Here is a 16,323-nt window from a genome sequence, read left to right on the forward strand (position 1 = left end):
TGTTTCCCGGCTCCCGCCCGGGCGGGCGCAAGGCAGCTGCTGGGAGGTGAGCGGAGCAGCGTTTTCCCACAGTCTGGGGCGGTGACACATGGCGCTCACACATTCCACAGCCGGCGGCCGCGCCAGGCCTGGCCGCGAGTCAAGGCAGCGCCGGGAGCGGCCGCCGAGCAGGTTCCGACTTTGGCCCCAGCCGCGGCCGCTTCCCGCCTTCCACGCCCGGCGGGGGCGGAGGCGGGACGCCGAGCGCAGTCTGCTTAACCCTCGCGATCCAGACCCGCTGCGGATCTGGTTTCCAACGCCAGCGTGGCTCGCCTAAGTGCTTAATAAATGAATGAACGAACAAGTGAATGAATACTAAATAAACGAGGGGAAGAGTGCATGCACGCTAAAGGAAGCCCGGCAAGCACACACTACGTACCTATGCGACAACTGGTCTGAGCAGGTTCTTGCCATTTGCAAAGCCCCTGAGCCCCGTTCTCAGTGCTTTCTTGAAAGAACACCGAACAGTGTGTGTGTGTGGGCGGGGGGGAGGTTTGCTGGCACTCCCATACACCACTGAAAACTTGACACAGGGAGAAGCTACTTGAGAGAGGTGGCGCCACTCTCGCTTCTAGATTAAGACCGAACTGCCAGAGATGTGGAGTGGTGACTCTCGTCATCGTCCCCTTCCCCACGCCCTACCGAAGCACTCATTTCTGAGTGTGGACCATCTCTGCCCCGTCCCCTTTCCACAAACCTCTGTGTGTTGATGGAATGTAGAAATCTTGATGGCAGCCAATCTGGCAACAATTTGACAGATACAAAAGAAGATAACTGGAAAGCTGCACATAAAAATGGTCCCTGTGATTTGGGAGAGGGGATTGTTTCTATGGGATGGCTGAGCACTCCCCTATTCAGCTTCCCTTGGGCTTCTGGGTAAACTAGCACAACTGAGCTGTTACTGCATCTAACTGCATCTAGAGTTGCATAACCACCCAGGGTATAGACCACACTGAACCAAGTCTTCAATCACTTTAAATCCCTCAGAGCAAGGGCTCCACCAACAACCTGGCAGAGGAGCTGCCCAGACTCCAGGAGAGGAAAGGTCTTATGCACATTGCCCTCAATTACCACAGCAGTCCAGTGAGGTGGGTAGTATTAGCGCTCCTGGTTTATACCTAAAGGGACTGAGACTTGAAGCAGTGAAATCACTTACCTAAGGTCACAGAGCTATAAACGTACTTGACCCCGGGTTCATCTAACCACCAGCCAGTGCTGTGTCAACCCGGTCTCAAAGTTTAGATGCAGTTCAGATTACATTCCATGAACACACCCTCTCCTCTCACCTCCCTACAGCATGCATGTGGGCACCTACACACAGACCTGCCCAACCTTTACCCTTTCCAAGCAGAGTGGCACTTACACCCTCAGTGGCTGTGACTTTGGTAGGAACTGGTAGAATTTTTCAAACTCACTTTTGGTTGGTGAAATAAATGACCTCATTCTCTCAATTATTCCGGGAAAATCGAAGGACCAAGATGTCAACTTTGGAGATTCATGATCAACAGGCTACATTCAAACTAATTCACTCTATCAGTTAACATTTACCATGAACCTGCTTTAGACTAGACACCTGGCAGTGTCCTAATGAAGATGACAGAGGGGACCAGGAGCAGAAGAAGAGTAAAGCAAACATCCACAGTCCCCAGAAGAACCACAGTCCTCATTTGCAACTTCCAATCAAGCAGATGGAGGGACCAATAAAGAGACAATTATAGCGTGATAAGAGAGGTATGAGTTAAGTGGGGGCACAGAGCAGAGAATGCTACTTGTCAAAGTCTAGAAAGAGTTCCCTGGATTTTAGGTTGGGCCTTTGTCTTAATGCATTTTATGCTGCCATACAGAATACCACAGACTGGGTAATTTATAATGAATGTAAATGTATTGGCTCATGATCCTGGAGGCTGGGAAGGCCAAAATCTAGAAGCCAATATCTGGTGGGGGCCTTCTTGCTATGTCAACCTGTGGTAGAAGTGTAAAGAGAGAGACAGACAGACAGACCGACAATAAGAGGAGACCAAACTCCCTCTTTTATTTCCAACTCACTCCCAAGCTAAAGTATTAATCTATTCACTCTGCTCTATGGCCTAATTATCTTCACCAGGCCCACTTCCCAACACTGGTGCATTGGGGAGACACATTTGAACCACAGCAATCTTTAAGAATGAGTTTCTCTCCAGAGAGAGGCAATGGGAAGGCCACTCAGAAGAAACAGGATGTGATATCTTAGATAGGACACAGAAAATATAAACCATAAATAAAAGATTTGCAATTGTATGTGATCAAAACTAAACATGTCTGATCACAGAAAATAAACAGGCAAACTGCAGACCTGGAGAGAAGATTCACAAAACCTTTATCAGACAAAGGACTTATGTTCAGAGCATATAAAGAATCCTGTCACTCAATAACAAAAAGATAATCCAATTTTTTACATGACCAAAGAAAACACTTTATAAAAGAAGATATACCAACGACTGACCACAATAAGTACATTTGAAAGTATGCAACATCATCAGTCACCAGAGAAATGCAAATGAGAACTGAGAGACACTCATTAGAATGGCTGAAGTTAAAAATAGATATTAGAGACGAAGTAGAGCCACTGGAACTCTTGTATATCACTAATAGGAATGTCAAATGGTGCAACCACTTCAAAACACTCAACAGCTACCTACACAGTGGTGTATGGGCAAGTATTTAAGAATGGGTTGTCTGGGAGAAAACCAAGCCTGATTTGTTGGTTTCCCTGCTGTAAATACTCCCTCCGTGGTCAATTACAAGGTGACAACATGACCTCACTAAAAGTAGAGTTGGAAAAAGATGAGCACAATCAGCTCTTGCTATCTGGTTCCAGTCTACCTGGGCACACCCTGCATCCACCCCATAACCTAGCACCCCTCCTCTTAGGTACTTGGCTAAGACATATGAAGACACATGTCCACGAAAGTCTTTACTCATTATACCACAAACCTGAAATGAACAAATAAGCTGTGCTAGGGTCATACAGTGGAGCACCATGGAATACTACTCCTGATGCAAATGATTGATCTACCGAGCCTTCCAACAGGACTATTTGAGAGTGTGTCAAATCTCAAAAAGATCAAGCTGTGTGAAAGACAGCAAACCGGGGAAGAGAATCCTGTATCATTGCATTTATATGATGTTCTAGAATAATCAAAACTAACCAATGGTGACAAAAATGAGATCATGACTGCTGTGGGGGCACTTTTTGGAGTGATAGAACTACCTGAGCCTTAATATGCATTGGTCATAATGAAAGTGTTACGATATTATTTCATATTTCATTATTTATAAATAGATTATGCCTCTAAAGGAAAAAAGCCGATGCAGTTAGAAAACCTAGGTTTCACTTCACTAGAACACTCCAGGTAACTTAGAAGCTGAGCGCCACAGACCAGATTGGAGGTTACAAAACAGCTGGCCAGGCACATGAGCCTCAGGGAGTAAACAAGGTTTCTCTTATTTTCTTTTAGCAAAACCAACAAAGCATTATTTGCTTTGCCTCCCACTGAGGTTACTCTGTCCACCAGCCACAAGACAGAGCTCATCCCTTCCTGGCTGGGTCTTGGAAGGTGCTGAGGTCAGCCTGGCCTGCTCTTCCCGCAGCCCAGCTGATCCTTCTTTCAGCCCACTGTTCCCTCCCCTATGTTTGAGGAATCCGTTTATAAAACTTGCAGAGTGATTCTGTTCTCTCCACTCCCTCATATTTTCCTCCAACTCTCCCTTCACAGCCTACCATCCCTCTTCTACTTTAAAACGCTTACAGAAATACATGCTAATTAGTCAACAGCTCAAGGCAGGTGGAGATCCCTGCCTCCAAGTGTTCTAATCATCACTGAAACACAAAAATTGTCCAGTAACTTATCAAAGTTACCCAGTGTGTTGAGTTCAAATTACTCGAATTCTCTGAACCTTAATTTTCTCACAAAATAAGAAAAACTCGTTCCCAGGGGTCTATTTTAGGAATAAATGATAACCTGTGAAGGCATATGCAGATGGGAAGATTCAGGGTTTAGGGCTGGTTTCTTTTTTCATATTCATCTTTACGAGTTCTAACTATACATATTTCAATGATACCCATTCTAAAGAGTTTGGGCAACTCTCCCAAGTCACACCGAATTGAAGGGCAAAGACCAGATGCTAGCCAAGGCCTCTGCTCCTCTTCTCAGTGCTTGGTCCACATGGAAGTTCCCAGAGGGAAAGCCATAGCCCAGGCCACAGGAGTGGTCTCCACCCACCATGCTACTGTCTCTGCAATCCTAGAAAAGTAGCCTACAAGGACAAGGTACAGGAAGATGGACAGGCTGCTGTTCCACACAAGAACAATAAACCTCCTTTCACACCCCCTACCTCTAACACCTTAATTAGTCTCCCATGTATTTAAAGTCTCCTTGACTTTTCAAAGTTTTATAAAGATACTTGTAGAACACTCAGAGACCAAAGGTAAGGATGTTGAAAAACTTCCCAGAATACACAGGCTTCCTTTTGTTTTTCCGTGTTTTATTCACCGTGTTTCCTATAACAAAAAGTGCTAGTCAGGGCCTAGGTACCCCCAGCCCTCCCACCTTGTGGCTTCCTTCATTCTCCTTCACATTCTCTCCTGTCAAGATGGCTAGTCCAAGGTCCTCCAAGACGTGGTGGTGATTCTCCTTAATTGCCTTACTCCTAGAATCACATGTGTCTCCCGTCTTCTCTTTTTATCTGGCCTTTTTCTTTTTTGTTGTTGTTTGCTTATTTTTGATACTGAGGATTGAACCCAGGGACACTTAACCACTGAGCCACATTCCCAGCCCTTTTTTATATTTTATTTTGAGACAGGGTCTGGCTGAGTTGACTAAGGCCTCACTAAGTTGCTGAGGCTGACTTTGAACTGTGACTCCTCCTGCCTCAGCCTCCCGAGCAACTGGGATCACAGGCGTGTGCCACCACACCCAGCTTATCTGACCTTCTTCAAGGACTTCTCAAAGTTCTCCCAGCAAACACAATACTTTCCTATCCCTGTGCTTTGCTCATGCTATCTCCACCACATTCCCTTCCTCTTCACAGAGTACCTATCCTTTGAAACTTAGATCAAAGGCCAGTTCCTCCACGAAACTGCCCCTGATGTCCCCAAGTGCAAGTGCTCTCTCTCTTCCTTCCTTTGAGCCCTGTGGTACTTCTCTCAACCTCCTTGTTGTGGCATCCATTCCTCTCTCCCTCCCATAGACTGAGAGCTTCCCAAGTGCATGTATGGATGGGTGGGTAGATGGGTGGATGGATGAATGGATGGACTCATGCATTCAATATGTACACAGGCATGGGATGTATAAGAATCATTGAGTTGAGAGATAGGTATCAAGCAGGCAACATTTCCTAGAGCTAGAATATATTCTCATACCTGGGTTTCTTCATTATGTTAATACATGTACTTATTCAATATTTATTCAACAGCTTCTACATCTGACCCATCCATCTGCAATCTATTTCTGGTCTAGGGGACAGGCATGTGGTTATATTTTATTCAAGCTGAATCCCAAGTCCTCTTTAGTTAGTGTTTATGAATAACGAAGTGCCAAATACATTTTCATTTGTCCCCAACCTAAACGCAAAAGAGTCTTTGCTAGCACTCAAAACTAGACATCAACATATTTCTTGTTTCTGCTCTTTGGACCCCAGCTGAGTGGGAGTCAACCACTCTCTTTTCAGATGAAGAAATCTAGGTCTGAAGAGGAAAAGTGTCTTGCTCAAAATCAGAGGTACAGACAACTACATCTCTGGGTCTCAACTCTCAAAGCCTGGCCCTATCCTTTAAACCTTCAGATTTAAAGCCAAAGGACTGGCTTATCCATTTCTGGTATGTTTCAAACCTTGTTGAAAAACAGGGAGGCTTGGGAAGAAAACCCAAGACTTCCCTGGAAAGGGGTAAGACTTCTGGATTTTACATCCTTTTTATGCTTAACACCATTAGATTTGAGATCTTAACTTTTCAATGTCTTATTTGCACAATTGAAAGAAAAATGTTATGCCCCTGACTCCTTCCCAGGGCCTCTGGAAGATTCCAAAGTGTGTCTGCTCAGTAAATACATTTGGAAAATGTGATTTGAAAAAAGAATCAGAGAGCTTCATGCTGATGACTCTGAATTTCCTTCTTAGCAGGACTTAGTGCATCCTCCAGAACTTGATAACACTCTGAAAACTCCCCCAGTACCACATCAAGAACTGACCATTCTCTGCTCCCACAAGGTAACCACTTATTGAAGAACAAAAAACTCAGGCGAGCCTGTGTACAACTGATTTCTCTGACTCCCTGCCTCTGGTTTCTTGACCCCAAAGTACAGCTTAACCACACTTGCCAAGAATTCCTAAAATTCTGATCTGAAGTTTCCAGAAACACCTTTGATTCTATTCTGGGATTATATCTTCTTGATGACTATAGTTCAAAACCTAGCTCTGTTCTTTAAAATAATACCACTATCTGCCTCAAAATTGCATAAATAACAAAGGACACAACTTGTATATGCTTCAGAACTACAGCCATGACTATTCAGGGGCATTAATTTTTTTTTTTTTTAATTGTCATTTCCCCTGGAAAATCCAACCATAATAGAAAGAAAGGGAGAGAGCATTCAGGAAACAGGGGCATGGCCGGATGGGGGAGTATTCTGTAAGAACTTGACCTCCTCCCCCAGCACCCAAGCAGCAATTATAACTGGTCAGCCAACCCGAAACTCGTCCTGCTTTTATGAATTTCCAATCAATACCCAAAATGGCAGAAGTTTCTATTCAAATTAAAAAAAAAAAAAAAAAAAAAAAGTGAGAGAGGAAGAAAGGAAGAAATCCAAACAGCGGACAAAACCCAGGCGGCCACGGCTCCCACTCCAGCTTGTGCAGCAGCGACAATGGTGAGAAATCAATGCCCAAAACCACAAGGCAGCTTTCAGACACCTCTTGACCCTGTCACTTCCTGGGTAATTAAGAGGCACTACAGTTCCGTGTCACTGTCAGGGGCTGAATGTATATCGATAGATAGATATATATGTTCTTAAAAGATTCTTTTTCTGCAGCCTTGGTCAGAATCCTGCCAAAGAAAAGGGGGAGAAGAAAGGCATTTTGTCCAGAGTGCAGTGAAAGGAAACATGAAAGGAGAAACCTAAATTTTTCAGCACAGTCTGCTCCTGACATGGGAAAATGGCGCAGACAAGAATAGATGGCTTGTTCGCCTTGCTTTTTTTCTTCCTTCCCTTGACAGATTATCTCTGTGAATGTGTTGCAGGCAGCGGGACACCCCTCCCTCTCTGCGCTCTTCTTCAGATACTCTAAAAGCAAGAATGCAAACCCTGAGGTCTAATGACAGGCTATGTCCCTGCTTCGCTTCATGAGACTCCAGAGGGGGCTGCTTTCCTTCTTTGAGCCTCGGTTTCTCCAGGTGAGAGAAATTGGACCAATCCCTCTTTAGAGCCTTCTCCAAGTTTGGCATTCACTGAGACCATGAGAAATGGCTTCTGTCTTCTAGCCTTGACAAGGAAACAGGAACACAAAATACTGGGAGGGAAGAAGTAGGCATCTCCACGCATGCCTCTCAAATACCAGTTTCCAAGGTCACTCAAACCAGTAGAGAGCACTGAGGAAAGGACATTGGGAAAAAGTCATGTGAACCCACTGAAGAGGGAGAACACTGAAGGCATTTTGTGGACTCTGACTCAGAGGGTCTTTTGGTGAGTCTATGTCCTTTTTCCCCACTTGTCTGTGGGGCCCCTCTCAGAGAGTGACCAGTCTGCTTTGTGAACTGATGCAAGCTGCATATCCATTATGGACTGTGAACTTCCTGACTCACAGCCTGTACTGACTATCTGTGCATCCCTCCTAGCACTAAGCACAGGCCAGCACACAGAGGAGCTCAGAATATTGATTAAAGCAACATCCCAATTTAATGATACAGCAGGAGGAAGGACATGTGTTCTGATTGGATGCCTCAACAAATCACTGCAACATGCAACAGATTTTTATTTCATGAAACCTAGTCACTTCTAGGTAACTAGTTTTATACCTGGAGGATAAGAGCCTGGTTCTAACACCTCTTTATGACCATGAGCAGTAGCACAGTGTCTGGGTACACAGATCAGTAAAGTATAGGGGAAGGCATGGATGTATGACGTCACCCATTGTGAGCTTCCTCTTGGATCTGCCAACTCTGGCACTTGGGTATGTGTATACCTGTCAGTGTGGCCCACTGATACCCTGAAATGAGGGACATGTTCTTCATGGCATTGTAAGGGTGTCATATACATACAGGCCCTGTAAGTTGCAAGGCCTATCACACCAAAGATGTCCTCCTCCACTTTGGGAACATCAAAGGGATAAGCAGACTAGTAAATGTGAAAGGGATTGCACTTACCTTGGGGGAAAACACAACAAAAATTCACAATCATCACAATATGCTTGTAAGTCAGCTGAGGCTTCTCCCTATGTTCTCTCCCGCTTGTTGGATCCTGGTTGCATTTTATAGCCTCCTGGCCAATCTTAAGAAGCCAGCTCCTTAACACCTGTCTTCCTTCCCATCCTCACTGAGGGCAAGGCACAAGGTCAGTGTGACCCATCCTGAGTAAGGACAGGCCCTCCCTAGGGACCACAGGCCATTAGTTCTTGGGCCTCTAAGAAACTTCTGGTTGGTTTAAAGCCCTTTTGGTTTATTCTCACAGTGACTTGAGGGACAAAAGGGACAAGTATTACCAGTGCTAGGGTAGCTCAGTGGCTAGTGAGCACCTGAAATGTAGCTAGTGTGACTATAAAACTGAATTTTTTATTTTATTGTATTCTAATTCATTTAAGCAAATTTAATTAGCAGCACATATCTGATAGCGACCATGCTGGGCAGCAGCTCGACTCTAGATTCTCCCCATAGTCCAAATTTGACAAAATCTGAAGTATTTGAGAACTTTATAAATCCTTAAAAATCTGAATAAGACAATAAGCAAACTAGCTAAAAGAAGGAACTGACTTCTTAGCTCTCACCTGGTGATCACCAGGTACTATATTTTCAAAATCCGCTAAGGCCTGCCCTCAGTTTGTGGCAGAGCCCTCCCTAAAGCACCCAGCAACACGCCCTCCAGCATGCCTTCTCTCCCTCCAGTGGCACCTGGCGTGCCCTACCTCAGGTAATTCCTATTCCAGCTCAGATGGCATACAGCTGTCCATGGGTGTAGCAGCAACTCTGCTGTGCTGTGAGCAAACAGGGACAGGGATTAGACTCACCCATCACTGAGTACCTCTCCAATTTCCACCCAGTGCCTGTGAGCAGTTGTTCTGAGCAGAATTCCCAATACTGAACCCCAAGGTTGTTATGATGTCAAGGTAAGCCTCTTCTATCACTGTAGTGTTTATGTTCCTCTCACACGTTGAAGCCTAATCCTCAGAGTGATGGCATTTGCAGAGGGGGTGGGAGTAGTAATTAGGTCTAGATGCGGTCATCAGGGTGGAGCCTCTGTGATGGCATTCATGCCCTCACAAGAAGAGGATGCAACCAGAGTCCTCTCTCTCTCTCTGCCATCTCAGGACATAATAAGAAGGCGAACTAGGAAGAGTCCTAGCTAGACACCACGCACTGGCTACCACCTTGATCTCGGACTTCCTAGCCTCCAAAACTTTGAGAAATAAATGTTTGATATTTAAGCCAACCAGTCTGTGATATTTTGTTAAAGCATCCTGAGCTAAGAAAGGGTCTTTGGGAAGAGCAGTATTTAACATCAGCTTTTTGACATGCACTCATTAAAGAAAAAAGCAAACCAAGAAAGACATTTTACCAAGTACCTCCATGGTGACTACAGAGTCAAGAAAGAACCAGACCCTGTTCTGGGGAGGACCCTGGACAGCAGGAATTATGATCCCAGATATGATTTGAGCAATGCAGATGGAGTCCTTGGAAACTACAGGAAAGAGAAATAAGTCACTGCTAAAATTAGGAGGGAGGACAGGAGGATACCTCTTCCTGATATAAGTGGGGCATCTGAGCCAGGTCTAAAGGATCAGATGGATGTGCATGTGCATAAAGGAGCAAAGGGCCAGGCTGAGGAGCAGGAAGTAGCGAGAGGGCCAGGAGGCATCTACAGACTGGAGATTAGTCCAGCCTTTTATGCAGCTGTGCTATAGAGTGAGGCTGAAAACCAGCTCAGCTCAGGCTGAAGCACTGATGTTAAAGGTTCCCCAGCCCCCATGGCTCCCTGGAGCTCAAGTTTAAAATTGTAAGGAACTAGAATATTTCCTATTTCTATCTTCTAGCCCCCACCCCCACCGCTGTAATGGATCTTCCAGTCTCAAGTCCCACCCCTTTCACAAGAAGTGAGGGTGGACAGCTGGACAACCAGTGTGGCCTCCCAAGAGTCCGTGGGAAGGGGCTGGGCTGTCTGCTCCCCTCTCTTCCGCCCACTGTGAAATCCACATCAGCTGGAGATGCCCAAGAGATCTGTTTCCATCTGTTCTGGGCCGGCTGGTGAGAAAGCCTCAGGATCTGAGAGGCCAGCCTGGGGGTGAGGTCAGGAAGGAGCCCACTGCAAAGGCATGTTCAGCCAACCTCAGGAACAGCTGCCCAGGAGGGGCCAGGAGGCTCCCGGCTTCCCAGCAGCTCTCCAATCACCCATGTTGTCGCTGGGTTGCTAATGATGCAATTAAGTTCATCAGAAAAACATCTGTTCTGGATGATAGGACCGCTGGCCATGCTCTGCTGGAGGCTCACCAGAGGCAGGGGACTTAGGTCACTAAACGACCAGGAGACTTGATGTCCTCAAGAGCCTCAAAACTACCCCTTCGGACATTATGGACCATCTCCAACTGGACCAGCAAGTATCCTTTGCACCCTCCGTCAGGATCCAAGAATGGAAGCTCATTCTAGGATGTGAAGCTCTCTCCAAGCCCCAGGGATCACTGCCACCAGTGACTCCTCAGGAGTTCCTGTCAGTTCTACAAGGCTGGGCAGAGCTGCACCTCAGAGCAAGTGCTACATGGAAGGCTACTATGTTCAGGCACGGTGTCTCAGCAGCTTCCTCCAAAGGCCAGGCTGGAGACAAGGGTTCACATACAGGTGTGTTTGGGGGATCATCCCAAGGAGCAGGAGTGAGCTGCAGGTGGAGAGTGAAAACCAAAAGAGGGAGAGACAATACGAGGAGGCATTGCTGAGGCATTGCTGAGGCAGCTGCCACAGGAGAAGCCAGCACTCAATTCCATGGAAACTTGGACAAAACTGAGAAACACATCCCAGAATTGCCCACCGTATAGGTCAAAGAGGGAATCATTTTCCCACAGGTTCCTATCCTCTGTTGGTCAAGGGTCACTCCACGGGTGATAGCTCTGGGCAGTTCTAGGATGCACATTGGCAAGTGTCATTGCAGTACGGACAGAAAGCCCCAGAACAGGAAGTGAGAGGTATGTGTGTGGGCTGAGGGCAAGGCCCTGCAGGGAGCCGCTCCAGCTCTGCAAGCCTCAGAGCCAGGGCTCGGCTGCAGTAGGAAGGAGGCTGAACGGGACTTTTCCAGAAAGCTTGGAGTGTTGTCTTTGCTTCTACCTGTCTCTCCCTGGAGTCCAGGGCACAGGCCCGACCTGCTGGAGTCTGCGCTTGTTTCCTGGAGCAACTGTAACAAATGACCACAAACCTAGGGCCTTAAAACAACACTAATATATTATCTTCTGGTACTGAGATCGGAATCCAAAACAGGCCTCACTGAGCTAAAATCAAGGTGTCAGCCAGGTCGCATCCTCATTCTGGAGGCTTCTGCAGAGAATCTGTTTTCCTGCTTTTTTCCAGCCTGTAGGAGCCACCTGCATTTCTTGGGGTGTGGACCCTTTCTCTATCTTCAAAGCCAGGCATGGCAGGGCTAAGTCTTTCTCTCGTGGGTCGCTCTGACTCTGACTTTCCTTTCTGCCTTTTCTATTACAAGGTCCCTTGTGGTCACACAGGGACAATCCACACTCAGTTTCCCTGCTCAACGCCAGCTGACCAGCAAGCTTAATTCCAGCTGCAACCTTAATTTCCCTTTGCCCATAACATAATACATTCACAGGTCCTAGGGATCACAACGTGGACGCTTTGAGTGACATTGTTCTGCCTTCTCCAAAAGCAAGACCTCAGTATTTATATGCTGATTTGAGGCTGACTTTCTACAGTGTCCTTGGAGCTGTGAGGGACAATCTGCCTGTCCCTGAACATTTCTTCCCTGGATTCTGCAGCCTCCGGGCATAGCAATCTGCTTTGTGGAGGATAAGGAAGGCTAGTAGAGCCCCAAGCCAGCCTGAGCATCACGGAAAGAGCCTGAATTTCACAGATTCATGCATTAAGCTACAATTCCAGCTCACTAACTAGCTGGTGGAGAGACCTGGAGCAGGTTACTCAACCTTTCCTAGCCTCCATATCCCCATCTGTGTAGCAAGGCTGGTGCCTCAGGGGCAGTCAGGATTAGAAATCACTTTTTTGACCTTTAAAAAATACATGTTGAAGAACTCCCTGTGACTGGCATTTTTCTAAACCCTGGGTACAACAGGTGATAAGGTCAAGGCCCTACCCTCATCAAGCTTACATTCTATTTGAGTATAATGTGTTGTCTTTAGTGCCTGGAACACAGTAGTTGCTCAATAAATTAAATACATCATTAGAGCTTTCAAGCTTGCACTTCTTTAGGAAATAATACTGCTTGTAAAGTATTTATAAAGTGCAACACATATATGTAATTATATATTATCTCATTTGGTCCTCACAATAATAATTTAAACATAGGACAGTTAGCAGTCTTATAACCATAGTGAAACCCTATACCCAATCCAAGCACCCCCGGTCATTCAGAACATGTCACCTCCTGTCCTGTTTCTGTCTTGTCATTAGGTAGGACAAAGGGTTAGGGGTAGGAAACATAAATTAATTAATTAATTAACTATAAAAATACCTTTTCTCTAGAGCTATAGATGTAGTGAAATATTTTAAGTATTATCATCTGATAGACATGTTTTGTTTTGGAAGGATGAGCGTTTGCACTTCTCTTTTTGCATTTATCCCAGGCTGTCTTCCATTAGAGCACATGTTTTCTTGTCTCTCTCTCCCACAAAGCTTTGAACTCGTCACCTAGGGATAGTAGATCTGACTCAGGAGACCCACAGAGCCAGACCTCCAAGTGCGGTACTTTGCAATCATCTAGTGGTTCTCAGGAAGCCCTTGCCAACTCTGCCCACTTCATGCACCCCCACAGTCCCTTGATGGAGGAGAATCCTAAGAGATTGCTCACCTGAAGCCTCAAATGACTATTCCATGCAAGACAATTTCTCTTGAAGTCTCTGTTGTTCCATTCAGGTTAGCAGGGATGAGCTTCCTCCTGCTGGCCCTGGTGCCCAACTGCCCTAGTGCCCTCTGCCTACAGAGCAATCCTGAGGATGTCTGTAAGCTGGCGTCTGGGTATTCCTTGTGTCCTCATCTCCGTCTCCTACAAGGTGAGTGCCATTCGAACAGTCTGAGGGGCCAGGATTAGATGGCTGGTGCTGTGGGCAGTTGTCCTTTTCCGTCCCCATCATCTGGCACGTGCCTCTGCTGCCCTTTCCCACACTGTGTTTGCTAGGCTACCAGGGCTTCCTCCTCTGGCTCGTCAGGTCTCCTAGGCTCAACAGGCAGGATGCCATAATTCTCAAGAATAAAGCAAACATTTTAGGATTTGACAAGCTCAGCATTTGCATGTCTGTTTTCAGAGAAAGACTCATCTTGGGGGATTAAGCCTTTTTCCCCTTTCCTCCCATCCAGCCCAAAGTATGAAAACATTTTTGACATAGTTGGCTGAATAAAAGCTTTCTAAAGAGAAAAATACCACCCATGCCCTGTAATTTCAGTATCTTGATGTAAATACACACCAAAGGGGAAGGGGAAGGGGTGGAGAACAGAAAAGAAAAATCTCTAGTCAAACAGATTGTTGATCTTCAAGTGGGCGATTCATTAACTTTCGTCTCTAGTCTCAGGAAATGCACATGTTGGTTCCGTTACTCGGAAAGGCTTATCGCTGCACTAAGGAGCAGGGTTGTGCCCCTCAAGGCCAAGAGGTGGGGGACAGGAAATAAGGGAAGGGGCAGAAGCCCAGGGGCCAGAGCTCAGAGGCACTGACAGGGGAGGGAGAGACAGGGTTTGCTCTTTGGGGCACTTTACATTAAGATCTTGGCTTATCCAGATATTAAAAAGTCCTGAATGTGGAGAACAATTTCACCTCAATTTTGGAAAGTCTTGCTTCCCAGAGATCTGCCTCCCTGGGGAGGTCCTCTTTTGCCAGTTCTGAGCACATGAAGGGAATCTATAGGGGGATTTCAGAGAAGGTCAAGGAGTGGAGCTTGTCCTAAATTACTAAAGCTTTTCTCCTGAGAGATGATTTCCACAAAGACCAACTCTATCCTCACTGGGGGTAGAAATGATGAAGTGGCAGGACCCTCTGGATGGGGCGAACTTTGAAGCCATTGTTCCAAAGAAGACAGAGTTGTATCCAAGAAACTAACAGAGGATTGAGGACTGAGCCCCAGATCAGTAGATGGAGCAAAAGGCAATGCTCATTTTCAAGGCGATGTGGCCTTGCCCAGGGTACAACCATCAGACATCTATGTCGGACCAAGTCCTGCATTACATGGTGATTCCCTCCAACCTCAGGAGACAAGGGAAGCCCACAAAGCCCTGGAAAGGGAATATGATGGGCACAACGGAGCTTTACAGAACCCCCTTTAAGTTAGCTGACTGTGGAAGGGCCCAGAAGGTGTCTCAACGCAGTCTTCAGAGACAGAGCCCAGCACATGTGGCTCGGAACAAATGTCCTAACACACACAGGATGTTCAGAGATTGCTTGTGGCCTGAGCCCTGAATGACACATCGTGTGAGTTGGGAGAAAATTTCAAAATGAAGCCAAAGGGTTGAAACCAATGGGGAAGAGCCCCTTCTCAGAGGAGCAGGGACAGCAGGGAGGATTCAACCTGGGCCTGGGCAGGTGGAGGGAGACGCATGGCAGGACCCAGTACCCAGACCAAAGGAGCCTGGAAAGGACTGCCGAACCAGGGGCAGGGGAGGCCTATACATGGGGTCTGTTGCAACTCGTGCCAGTCAGTGACAGCCCAGGCATGCCCCAAGGCCATCGCAAAGATCTGTTGCCCAACACAAGCTGGAGAGCAGAAGACTGGACCAGGGCAGATCTGAAAGTGGCACATTGAAAAAAGAAAGAAAGGCATACCAGGGAAACCAGAGAACTTGCTTTATATATGTGTGTGTGTGTGTGTATGTGTGTGTGTGTGTGTGTGTGTGTGTGTATTCATTTGTTCTTTTTAGGTACACCTGACAGTAGAGTGTATTTTGACATATTGTACATACATGCAGTTTAACTTATTCTAATTAGGATCCCATTCTTGCAGTGGTACATAATGTAGAGTTTCACTGGTGGTGAATTCATATATGAACAGAGGACAGTCATGTCCAATTCATTTGACTGTGTTTCCTATTCCCATCTCCTTCCCTTCCCTTCATTCTGCTATATCTAATCCAATGAACTTCTATTCATTCCTCCCACCCCTGCTCCTTATTCTGTGTTAGTATTCATGTATCAGAAAGAACATTTGTCCTTTGATTTTTGGGGATTGGTTTATTTTACTTAGCATAAAAGTCTCCAGTTCCATCCATTTGCCAGCAAATGCCACAATTTCATTCTTCTTTATGGCTGAATAATATTCCTTTGTGTGTGTATACCACATTTTCTTTATTCATTCATCTGTTGAAGGGCACCTAGTTTGGTTTCATAGCTTAGCTCTTGTGAATTGAGCTGCTATCAACATTGATGTGGCTGTGTCACTGTAGTGTGCTTATTTTAAGTCCTTTGAGTAAAAACCAAGGAGTGGGATAACTGGGTCAAATGATGGTTCCATTACAAGTTTTCTGAGGAAACTCCACACTGCTTTCCAGAGTGGTTGCACCAATTTGCAGTCCCACCAGCAATGGATGCGTGTAACTTTTTCTCCACATCCTCGCCAAATTTTTACTTGAATTCTTGATAATTGCCATTCTGACTGGAGTGAGATGGAGTCTCGGTTTAGTTTTGATTTGTATTAGAGAACTTGATTTAAATGAGACACATTCCTTCCAGCCCCCATTAATCTCAGAGTCTACAATGAGTTGTCTGAAATAAGAGAATCAAAGAAACCAGACAAGCGAGTGCTGGAAAATTCTTGAAGAAGTCCTGGATCTATAGTTCTTGTCTTAAACTTCTCCTTTAAATGGTTCTGACTGCCTTTAAGCCT

The sequence above is a fragment of the Sciurus carolinensis genome, chromosome 9 (genome assembly GCF_902686445.1).
Source record: "Sciurus carolinensis chromosome 9, mSciCar1.2, whole genome shotgun sequence".
In the NCBI taxonomy this organism is placed as follows: domain Eukaryota; kingdom Metazoa; phylum Chordata; class Mammalia; order Rodentia; family Sciuridae; genus Sciurus; species Sciurus carolinensis.